This window comes from Nilaparvata lugens, chromosome 5 (genome assembly GCF_014356525.2).
Source record: "Nilaparvata lugens isolate BPH chromosome 5, ASM1435652v1, whole genome shotgun sequence".
NCBI classification, from domain to species: Eukaryota; Metazoa; Arthropoda; class Insecta; order Hemiptera; family Delphacidae; genus Nilaparvata; species Nilaparvata lugens.
Genome location: NC_052508.1, coordinates 9,428,110 through 9,440,932, shown reverse-complemented (window position 1 = coordinate 9,440,932; position 12,823 = coordinate 9,428,110). Strand labels below are relative to the sequence as shown.

The 12,823-nt window shown below is 34.1% G+C and overlaps 1 protein-coding gene across 36 annotated transcripts in view; it reads left to right on the top strand.

The window, feature by feature from the left end:
- The window catches only part of LOC111045692 (Down syndrome cell adhesion molecule-like protein Dscam2), a 460,637-nt gene that overhangs the window by 88,602 nt on the left and 359,212 nt on the right, over positions 1–12,823 (top strand). The window lies entirely within an intron of this gene.

Genomic DNA, 12,823 nt, shown 5'->3' with positions numbered 1-12,823 from the left:
ACCTTTGACAGAGCGCGTCCAATAAACTTTTCGTTCAAACTGTCTTATCTGAGAAGGGAGGAATTATTGCTCATGTAAATGCATTTCATTGTAAATATAGCACTACGTATATCATGTGACATTGACCTCTCATTGAGGTGATCCACTGATTACAAAATTTTGAGATTTATTTTATTTTCCTACTTCTCTTATCGTTTGCTTGTAGCTAGACTGAATTTTTAAAATACATCGAAGTCAATAATACTCGTAATAATTATTTGTTTACAATATTGATAATAATTTATATAAAGTATTTCTTGTTATTTCGTTCATCAAAGTCGTTTGTTCTACTTTGTTGTACGCTGTTCAAAATTAAATATTGAGGTTAATGACTGATTTAAAAAAATCATTTCATTCATTTACTGAGACTTAATTTATTTACTTCATTGCACATTGTTCGAAATTAAATATTGAGGTTAACAACTGATTTTTATTTTTGCATTATTTCATTTATTTACTGATACTTTACATAATTTCTGATCGAATTTCATATTCATTTCCTCTAACTACTCCGATTTCTAGACTTTATTTATTTTTTTAAATATTATTTTCTTGTAATAACATCAAGAAGTTTTAACCATAATTTTTTTAAATTTAGATGCTTCAAAACCAAACATGTGTAATAGGTGGAGGTATTTATATAACCAATACCCAACCCCCTGTCATTGTTGTAACGGATGGGAGGCCAGGGACTTAGTTAGCACCCTATTTTGTAACAAAAAAAGATAATAATTGCTTTCAAAATCTCTTCTTAACTATAAACTTGTTCAAATTATTTGAATCCACGGTTGGGAGCTTTGGATGGATTCGTTCATGCAAATGCCAAGATCTTCACTATTAACAACACCTGTTTTAGCAACTAAGTAACTTATCACGAGCCAGGAACGTAAAATAAAAGATTTTGTAGAAATGCTACTGATATTAATTTATTAGTTGAATTATACAATTATCGGTCATCTTTGAAATTCTGTTACATCGAATTATAATATTCACCGTAATCAATCTGGTTATTTATTCAATTACTTGTTTCAATATTACAACATTAAAAAATTTAATTTCAAATAATATTTCTCAAATTACTACTTTATCGCAATTATTCATATTTAGTCAAGAATTTGCTAACTCACTCTACAATATTCCCCATATTACACATGGAAGAAATTAATACCAAAAAACTACATACAACAATCACTATCCTACTAATTTCCGTAATTTCGAATAACGGACACTACTGCCAACTCTGCTCCAATTATTATCTTTGATGACATACAATGACATTGCTTTCAATGGCAACATTTTTGTGTTGAATTATGCTGGTATGGGATGGGTGCTCTCTTTTCAGTGACCGAACAACTGTACAATTATAATTGTACTTTACCGAATTGTACATAGTAATTACATTGGAAGTATGTATATACCAGCGATAATTATCCTCCCATTACTTCATGAACTTTATTCCGATTCAAAACAGTAATTATAGCGTTGATGTAGACTTGTGGGACTCATTTCTGATTGTCAGTATTGGATGAATGGCAAGCAGTGTTGTTATATTATAAGGAATGCTGACTGGTGAATGTCATTGTGGCGTGCTATAGTTTGTTTGGGTGGACTGTTTTGAGTTTCCGGCGTTTTCAGGTTTCGGATGTAGGCATTGTGACATTGTGTTTTTAATTATGGCTGATTTAGGTTGATTGAGTAGTTTTAAATAGTTATGGGGCAACAGTGGAGCTCTGAAAAGAGCAACAGGAGAGCTCTAAATAGAGCAACAGGAGAGTTCCGAATAGAGCTGTAAGGGAGCTTTAAACAGAGGAGCAGGAGAGCTCTAAATAGAACAACAGGAGATTTCTGAATAGAGCTACAGGAGAGCTGTGAATGGAGCACCAGTAGATTTATAAATAGAGCAAAAGGAGAGCTTTAAATAGAGTACTAGTAGATTTATAAATAGAGCAACAGGAGAGCTCTAAATAGAGCAACAGGAGTGTTCTGAATAGAGCCACAGGAGAACTCTGAATAGAGCAACTGGAGAGCTCTAAATAGAGCTAAAGGATATATCTAAATAGAGCAACCAGAGAGTTTTAAATTGAGCAACAGGAGAGCTCTAAATAGAGAAACCAGAGAGTTATAAGTAGGCAACAGGAGAGCTCTGAATAGAGCTATAAGAGAGCTTCAAATAGAGTAACAGGAGAGCTCTAAATAAAACAACAGGATATATCTAAATAGAGAAATAAGAGAGCTCTAAATAGAGTCACAGGATATATCTAAGTAGAGCAATAAAAAAGCTCTAAATAGAGCAACAGCAGAGTTCTAAATAGAGCAATAAGGGAGTAGTAAATAGAGCAACAGGAGAGCTCTGGATAGAGCAATAAGAAAGCTCAAAATAGAGCGATAAGAAAGCTCTAAATAGAGCAACAGGATATATCTAAGTAAAGATATAGAGAAACAATAGCACAAGCTATTTTGGAAAATTCCAAATAGAGCAACAGGAGAGCTCTAAATTGAACGATCAGAGGGCTGTAAATAGAGCAACCGATGAGCTCTAAATAGAGCAACCGATGAGCTCTAAATAGAGCCACAGGATATATCTTAGTAAAGAGCAATGAGAAAGTTCCAAAAAAGAGCAACAGGATAGCTCTAAATAGAGTAAACTCTCTATAAGCTCTGGATTTGTTGCCTTCATCATTATTGTCCACCTCACTACTGAGGCACAAGTCTCAAACACATTGAGGCATCATCCATGACTATATATAAGTAAGAAAATTGATAAGTAATAGATAAGCATAATATATTACTAGATAAGCATAAAATTCATCCTCTTACGTCTTTTACCCTTATCTTTTATCTCAGTCTTTTCCAGTTTTATTATATTCTATTGCTTTTGTTATCTTATCATGGAAATGAAATATTATTCATTCTAAATTTTTAATTTTAGTTGATTATTATCATATCATATAATATCCTATTTATAGCAAGTTTGGTTTTACAGTTCAAGCCATATCTCGCATCCCACATGCCATCTCACTCTATCCATCCAATCTCCCTCTGCCAAATTCCTCTCACTCTTTACTTGCTTCATCCAAGTTTCAGGTGGACTTCCCCTCTTCCTTCCTCCTGATGAATCAATTCATTATCATTTTGGGCCACCGTTTATCATCCATTCTTTGCATGAGTCTTTATCATCCATCTATTGATTATCATATCAATTATTATTCCACTTAGCCTTTTAATAGACTTTGTTTCATGTCTGTCAGCTAGTGAATTCCATGTCTGTCAGCTTTTTTATGAACTGAATGAATAAATAAATAAATAATATGACATAATCTATATTGAATTTCTGTCTCAGGAGAGTGACATGCATGCATATGGCAACACTACATGTTAAGATTCACTTCAAACTGTCAGCATTGTTTAAATGGGGAGCATTAATGTTATTTATGAGAAAATGCTGTCAGTTTCATTTGTACTATTGCAGACTTATTCTCCCTTGGGTATTATATTATATGGCAACAATGGAATTCAATTATGGATATATATTTCTATAGTGAGGTCCACGTTATAATGGCAGTGTTTGATTGGCAACGGTATTACTATCCTTGTCTATCATCCAACAAAGCGGATAGCGCTATCTCTTTCTCACTTTGATCTCTTGCCAGATCGTCTTTTAACAATTTATAATTGATAATTAATCAACAGAATATTTCATCTTCATTATGAAATTATTGAAAGATATAATTTCTTGCTCAATAAAATATAATTGATTATTTTAAACGAGAATGAACAGTTAATATTACATCAATAAGCCTGTATCAGCTACCGTCTATAGAAGGAATGAAAAAGACTGAGACACTGTCAAAAAACCACAGATCTATTGATACTTAGAAAGACCGGTTTCGGTTATTACACCATTGTCAATCTCTGTTTATCAGAGATTGACAATGATAAACAGAGATTGACAATGGTGTAATAACCGAAACTGGTCTTTCTAAGTATCAATAAATCTGTGGCTTTTTGACAATTTCTCAGTCTTTTTCATTCATTATGAATAATTACCACAATATCAACTTCTCAACTACACAAAAAGTCTATAGAGGGCATTGACAAGACAGAGGATCGGCAACGTTGTTCTGCTATCTTTCTCCATTGCTATTATAACGTGAACCTCACTATAGATGTAATATATAGATATTAAATTGTAGATGACAAGGGGGTTTGATAGAATAATCAGTCAGTTATGACTGAGTCAAGAGAAGGAGTCTGTGGTGAGTGATTTTTCAGCCCCTCGATTTATAGTGAGTTCCACATTATAAAGGCAGTGGAGAGAGAGATAAGAGAATAGCGTTGCTGATTCTCTGTCTTGACACTGCCTTCTATAGAATAATAACGGGGCACCGAGCTTCGCTCGCTATTTATTGATAAACAGAACACAATTCTTCAAATTATTGGGGAAGGACAAACAGGCACAGCCCAAAACTGTTTCTTCCCCGAATTTTGATTTATACACTATAAATGGTCCAAAAAGTAGGTTATGTTTCATACACTTGAATTCAGGTCTAATTTTGAGTCAAAATATTAAAAACAGAAAAGTTCTAATTTGGATTGTTTACAAACCAAATTCAATAACAAAATAACACTCACTAATCACTTAAAACTGTAAAATAATGATTTACTTTGAATATTATGATATACTCTAATTTAGAGTGATAAACCATGTCATGTCAACAAATTGATTATTTTGATAAAATTTGTAGATAATATTATTCTCGCGAGATACGGTAAGCTGATTGATTGAATGATCACACAGCACTGATCTGCCACACAGGCACACGCATCTTCTGTTATCGACAGACGACGAAATTATATAGACATCTGTTCTTCCAAGGATGAATTATCCTTTTAATGTCCTTCAGCGAGTTTTCCCAGGGATGAGACATAGTGCAATTGAATTTTTATATCATAAACCTACTATGTTCCAAATTTCGTGAAAATCGTTAGAGCCGTTTTCGAGGTCCGTTGAACATAAATAACCAGATATATAAATACAAAAATTGTTCGCTCAATGTAATAGGATAGCTGATACGGATATGTCTGATGTAATATTAACTGTTAATTCTTGTGAAAAATATCCAATGATTTTTTATTCTTCAAGAAAAAATAGTCTTCAATGATTGAATAAAAAATTACCATATTGAGATGTGGAACTAGAAGAGGATAGCGCTATCTGCATTGTCGAATGATAGACAAGGATAGCAACAGCAACGTGAATCGAATAGGTACTGCCATTATAACGTGGACCTCACTATAGAACAAGAACAACCACAACATGATACAGTATCAAATCAATATGATACCGTATCATCTCAACTTGATTCACAACACTATGATTTGATACGATCGCTATCTGCTTCGTCGAATGATTGACAAGGATAGAAACACTAAAGTTAATCAAGTACTGCCATTATAACGTGGACCTCACTATAGTAGACTTATGCTCCCTTGGGTATCATAGATTGCAACAATGGAATTTAATTATGAATATACCTAGATTTAATATGAATATTGAATTTGTGAGGGATTTGATGGAATAATCAGCCAATAATGACTGAGTCGAAGGTGATTGATTTTTGAGCCCCTCTTACTAGTCAGACCAATCGAGGGAGTAATTAGTCTCCCTGAAGGGACTTGACAAACAATGAATTGCAGCTTTTATTGGAAACGAGGTTAGAATCGAATCAACGTTGCCAGTTCGCCAGACTGGGGGACACCCCCTCTTTCTCGCTTCTCCATCCCTCATCAGCACCCAAAGTTGAATGACCTATCAAATGAGAGGATTTCGGGAAGCTGGGGTTTCCTCAAAATACGGTCTTGCTAACAGAGTTGGTGTGGATTGAATTAGGGGAAGAAAGAATCAAATCAAATTTTATTTCGCTGTAATAACAATGAATAAATTCGATTGTTTCGAAAGTATGTGTATGCAGGAGTAAAAAACGTGAAAAAAGTGAAAAGCATATAATATAGGCTAAGAGAAGAGTTCCTTATATCGTGAGAAAAACATGTAAATATGTAGGGAAATCTTGGATACAAACCTTTTTCTCAATTCAGTGTTCTAAGGTTCTTTAATTTGTGAAATTGGACAATTTTAAGATGCGTACATACGCACCACGAACACGACACGCGCATTTCAGTTGTCATCAGCTGATACTATGCTTATTATACTGTATTTGAATTTGTACAGAAACGTTTAAATACAGTGATAGAATGAGTGTAACATAAGCTGATGAAGACTGAAATGCGCGTGTTTGTGACACAAAAGCCAATACGCACCTTCAGGCTAGCATAGAAATATTTGGGAATCAATTGAGTTACAATTATTGAAAACCTTTCTCTTATTGACCGAGCAAAGTGAGGTCGACGATTTGGCATTTCTATTAGAGCTTGTTCACATGACAGCGACTTATGCTCGGTTGTCGCGCGGCTCGATTTGCCAGTCTCGTACACATGACAGCGATTCATGAGCGATTTGCCCTCGGTTAAGTCTGAGATTACAACCGCCGCAATTCGTCGGCGACTAGTAAAACAGAGCGATCGCGCGACAACCGAGCGTAAATCGCTGTCATGTGTACAGGCTCTTAATGTTTAAATGTTTGAATGTTCAAATGTTTGAATGTTCAAATATTTATATGTTGCGCATTTACGGCGAAACGCGGTAATAGATTTTCATGAAATTTGACAGGTATGTTCCTTGTCGACGTATATTATTGCGCGTCGACGTATATACAAGGTTTTTGGAAATTTTACATTTCAAGGATAATATAAAAGGAAAAAGGAGCTCCCTTCATACGCCAATATTAGAGTAAAAATCAGACTATAGAATTATTCATCATAAATCAGCTGACAAGTGATTACACATCGTGTAATTTAAACTGTACATTGTGTGAAGAAGCCAGTCTATTGCTGTATTTCCATAAGGTCTATACTTTCAATCAGGTACTTGTGATGAGAATACTGCGTGAGGTCTAGTGTTTACAGAACCACTAGTCCACTAGGCAGCTGATTTATGATGAATAATTCTATAGTCTGATTTTTACGGTAATATTGGTGTTCGAAGGAAACTCCATTTCCTTTTGTATTATCCTTAAAATGCAAAATTCCAAAAAAACCTTATGTATAAGTCGACGCTAAATTCAAAAAGAAACATACCTGTCAAATTCCATGAAAATCTTTAGCTGCGTTTCGCTGTAAATGCGCAACATATAACAAAAATGCAAAACCGTCGACTTGAATCTTAGACATCACTTCGCTCGGTCAATCATGAACGAAGTTAGAACTCCGGTTCCTCTTTGCCTCACATCCCTTTTAGTGCATGAGAGAGAGAGGAAGAGATAGATTCACAAAAAGTGGGGTAGTAAAATGGATAATCAGAGCACTTGATTTCATGCTTCATACACTCTTACAATTTGCATAAGTGTCTCGCGTAAAGTCGAAGCATGAGAGCCAACTCCCTCTTCCATTTCACCCTTGAGAGTAAAAGAGAGGGCATGAGTATGCGCAATAAGAATAACCTGAAACACTTTCACTTACATCCTTACCCTTTCACTTGCACCCTCTTATAGATCCAACTCAAGCACATTGAATCAACTGATGAAGGAATTGCATGGGTTTCAAACCGTGAAACCCCTACTTTCAATAGTTAGACTCAGTTTAGCGTCGGTTGAATGGGGTGCATTGATGTAATGTAACCTTATCTAAATTTGGGAGAGGAATAGCGAAAGGTTATCTTATTTTTTCTCTCCCTATCATTTTTGATGATGTACTTATTGTATGATTCAATAAAGAATAAATAATGTATCAGAATGCTGATAGTCTGCTTGTATGCCTCTAACTATAAATAAATAATAAATAAATAAATGTTTATTTAAAAAAAACTAAAACTACAACATAAATTACACAAAATATCAGATAAATTATAATTACATACAAAAGTTAGTTACAACAAATTCTTATAATGTGTCCTTTACTTGTTTAGTTTTTTCTGTGTGTAAATTGACCTACTCCACTATGGCGTACCATGTTCTAGAGTAGGTTAATCACTATAGTGATATCATACAGAGAAGATATCATAAGAAGATGATTTGAAGATGGTAATCCCATGGTTTGTAGAATTCATTCAACGCTTGGAAGTTTTGCATCAAATTATGGTGTTGTGTATCGAGTTGAAATGATAATTACTGTATCGTTTTTTGTTGATACTGTATCATGTGTGTTGATATTGTATCATTCACGTTGATATCAGAGAGAAAAGATAGCATAAGAAGGTATCTCATATTTCATTTCATTTATTCATAGACAATTGATACAATGCAGGTAAAAACACCAGGCATTCGCCCAAAACTGCTTTAATCCTTAATTTGAAATACACAGTCTAGGGGTTATGTAAATGATTACTTAATTCACACACTATTTTGAATCCAAAAAATGTATGTACTACAATAATTTCAAATTTATCAGATTAATTAGTTTCAAAATACAAATCCAAACAAAAATCTTCCTTCACAATTATATTTTGTAGAATTCTTTCAAAGCTTGGAAGTTTTGTACCAAATTATGGTGTTGTGTATCATTCTTGATACTGTATCATGTGTGGAGATACGGTATCATTTTGTGGTGATACTGTATCATTTTGTGGTGATAATGTATCATTATTTATGGTGATACTGAATCATTTAATAAGGTGATACCATAGAGATAAGAAAGCATAAGAAGATAACCCATGGTTTGTAGAATTTATTCAAAGTTTGGAAGTTTTGTATCAAATTATGGTGTTGTGTATCGAGTTGAAATGATAATTATTGTATCGTTTTTTTGTTGATACTGTATCATTTACGTTGATTTCGGAGAGAAAAAAATAGCATAAGAAGATATCCCATGGTTTGTAGAATTCATTCAAAGCTTGGAAGTTTTGTATCAAATTATGGTGTTGTGTATCATTTTCGGATGATACTGTATAATGTGTGGAGATACTGTATCATTTTGTGGTGATACTGTATCATTATTTATGGTGATACTGTATCATTTAATAAGGTAATACCATAGAGATAGGATAGCATAAGAAGATATCCCATGGTTTGTAGAATTCATTCAAAGTTTGGAAGTTTTGTATCAAATTATGGTGTTGTGTATCGAGTTGAAATGATAATTATTGTATCGTTTTTTGTTGATACTGTATCATTTACGTTGATATCGGAGAGAAAAGATAGCATAAGAAGATATCCCATGGTTTGTAGAATTCATTCAAAGCTTGGAAGTTTTGTATCTAATTATGGTATTGTTTATCATTTTTGGATGATACTGTATCATGTGTGGAGATACGGTATCATTTTGTGGTGATAATGTATCATTATTATTATGGTGATACTGTATCATTCAATAAGGTGATACCATAGAGATGAGATAGCATAAGAAGAAATCCCATGGCTGGTTGTAGAATGCATTCAAAGCTTGGAAGTTTTGTTTCAAATTATGGTGTTACCGTTTGTCTTAGTGTTGTGTATCAAGTTGAAATGATATTGTATCGTTTTTTGATACTGTATCATGTGTGGAGATACAATATAATTTTGTGGTGATACTGTATCATTTATTATGATACCATAGACAAAATATAGCATAAAAAGATATCCTATGGTTTATGTTCCAAAATTTACTGTTACCGATTGTCCTAGTGTTGCGTATCAAATTTAAATGATATTGTATCATTATTTGATACTGTATCATGTGTGGTGATACTGTATCATTTTGTATTGATTCTGTATCATTTATGGTAATACCATAGAGATAAGATAGCATAAGAAGATATCTCATGGTATAGGGCGTTCATGTTCTAAATTTCACTGATAATCAAGCCGATATACTAGTAGTCCTAGTAGTTCTTTCTCGTGAAGCTAGCTATATTACGCTGGTAGTCTCTTATACTGCGCCGTTCTTACACTCTCACCCGGCCAAAATAGTAATAATAGACAGTAGACGATAGTAATCGGCTTGAGTTAACATAAAATCAGCTTGAAATTCAGAGCATAAACGACTTGTACTATAGGATATCTTCTCATGTTATCTTTTCTCCATGTTACAGTATAGTGAAATTCACTTACAACTGCCAGGGTTGGTTTTATGTGGAGCCGAGGGAATTCACGAATCGTACCGTGAGGATTTAAAGTATTTAAAGTCTTCTTCAGTTATCTATACTATAATAAAGAAAAGAACTGGCTCATTCACGTAAGGAATAGGAAAATTATGTTTGACGCATCTGGAGGCGGTCGAAGCTATGTTTTTTGTTGTTCAGTGAGAGATCACATTTCTCAAATTCTAAAAGTTATTTTATTTGCTATTTTCTCTGTTGTTAGCTTTCATCTTATTCTTTATTTGTTGTATGACTTTTATTTTTGTTTCTCAATGCCTTTTTTCATTTTCTAGTTATAATTACTGGATACATTATGTAAGGAATTCGATAAACAATTTGATTTTTTTACTATAAGAGAGTTTCTAGGGTCTGCAGCAACTCCTCCATGCGTACAGGGAAGCTTCCCTTGCATGAGAGTATTTATTGTCAAGAGAATTAAATGTATATAATATAATATTCATAATTGTATTATTTATTATTATTAGTTTATGCTCTAGATGAATGACTATTATTTTGTATGCATTGTTTTTGGCAATAGAGTTTATTATTATTATTATTATTTATCATCACGTCTGAACTACTGGACTGATCAACTTGAAATTTCGCGTATACATTTACCTAGGATGGTTATAGACCTATTTTACATTCTTCAAGATTTCATTAGGTCGAGTTTTCAGTTTGACAATTTTTTTAATTAGACCCTTGCGAAGCACGGGTTACCTGCTAGTCCGCGATAAAAAAGTCAGGGTGTACTCAGTACTATACTAGTAGTTCTGTGAACAGTAAACCTCGCGCTCAGTAAGTTACATTAACCTGTTGTTATGTTTTCTCAGAAATTAATAAATAATTTATCAATATTTAAAATGTCTAGAAAAAATCCTAAATAAATATAGAGCTTTCTGTCCTATCGTAGCGTGGCGTGTCGTCCCGGAATGTGAGTGTGAGCGCTGTTATCAGATCTGGCTGCAACTGTCTACAACGTTGATGGAAAGATACATTTTCAAGATAAATAATTATTATTGAACGAAAATCCTAAATAAATGCTGCAAATCACCCCGAAGACCTCTGCTACTGCAGACATTGACAACAGGGCTAACAGCTAGATGGAAATTCGATGAGAACTACTATCCAAAAATGTTCTCATCGAATTTCCATCTAGCTGTTAGCCCTGTTGTCAATGTCTGCAGTAGCAGAGGTCTTCGGGCTGATTTGCAGCATTCATTTAGGATTTCCGTTCAATAATAATTACATATTAATTAGCATTTGAATAAATGCATTCTCTATTCAATTCCATCTGTAACCATTTTCAAGATGTTCGATGTTTTTGAACGGGTAGTATTATAGATAGTCAACTGTCTACCTACGTTGATGGAAAGATACATTTTCAAGATGTTCGATGTTTTTGATCGGGTAGTATTATAGTCCACAAGACAACTGATTTATGATGAATAATTCTATAGTCTGATTTTTACGGTAATATTGGCGTATGAAGGAGTCTCCTTTTTCCTTTTATATCTTCCTTGAAATGCAAAATTTCCAAAAACCTTGTATATACGTCGACGCGGAATTTAAAAAGGAACATACTTGGTCAAATTTCATGAAAATCTATTACCGCGTTTCGCCGTAAATGCGCAACATAAAAACATTTTAACATTAAGAGAAATGCCAAACCGTCGACTTGAATCTTAGACCTCACTTCGCTCGGTCAATCAAGGTTCAAAGCTGTATGGACGTTTCAAGAGATTACAGAAAAAATGTACTATAATGGGGAATGTACGTTATACGTATGGGAATGTATGGGAACGTTACACGTGGGGAATGTACGTATAACGCAATAACGGGGTGTACTATATCGAGAGATCCGTTTTAAGGGACTGTAGAAAAAATGTACTATAACGGGGAATCCACTATAACGGGGTGTACAATATCAAGGTTCCACTGTATTCATAATCCGAGCGATCGCAGCAAACCGAGAGTTTGATAAGGATCTAAGCTTCATACGGGAACGGTAGTAGGCCTACAACAGAGGAGGCATTCTATTCTAATAGAAGGGTGGATGTTTGTGAGTGAGTGAGGAGGCAACTTGGCAACGTTGCCTCCGATTGTGGTGTGCGCGCAGACGCGAGATTGTTGGTTGCCATGACGACGGGAGAATTTGAGCAGCTGAGATTCGCACATCAGGCGTGCTTTCCTTTCGCCACCTAGCTAGCGTACACGTGTGTGGGTTAGTGTGTCTTGCAATGATACTTCATGAATTTCTTGCAATAATTCTTCATGAATTTCTTGCAATAATTCTTCATGAATTTCTTGCGATAATTCTTCATGAATTTCTTGCAATAATTCTTCATGGATTTCTTGATAAACTATTGGAGAATTCGCTCAAAATGCCGCTGATACTTTGTCAAAATCTTCTATTGAAAGTAGTGGAAAATCAAGAGAAATATTTCAAGTGGCATTCAGTTATCAATATTGCAAGCACATGACTTGTAATATCGTGGGCCGAGCTTCGCTCTCGAGTACAAAAGCATAGAACATTTATTACGAAAGAAGAAATTATAATAACATACATACAGAAATGTTCTATCTAATCACAGTGAATTGAGATTAATTCCCAGA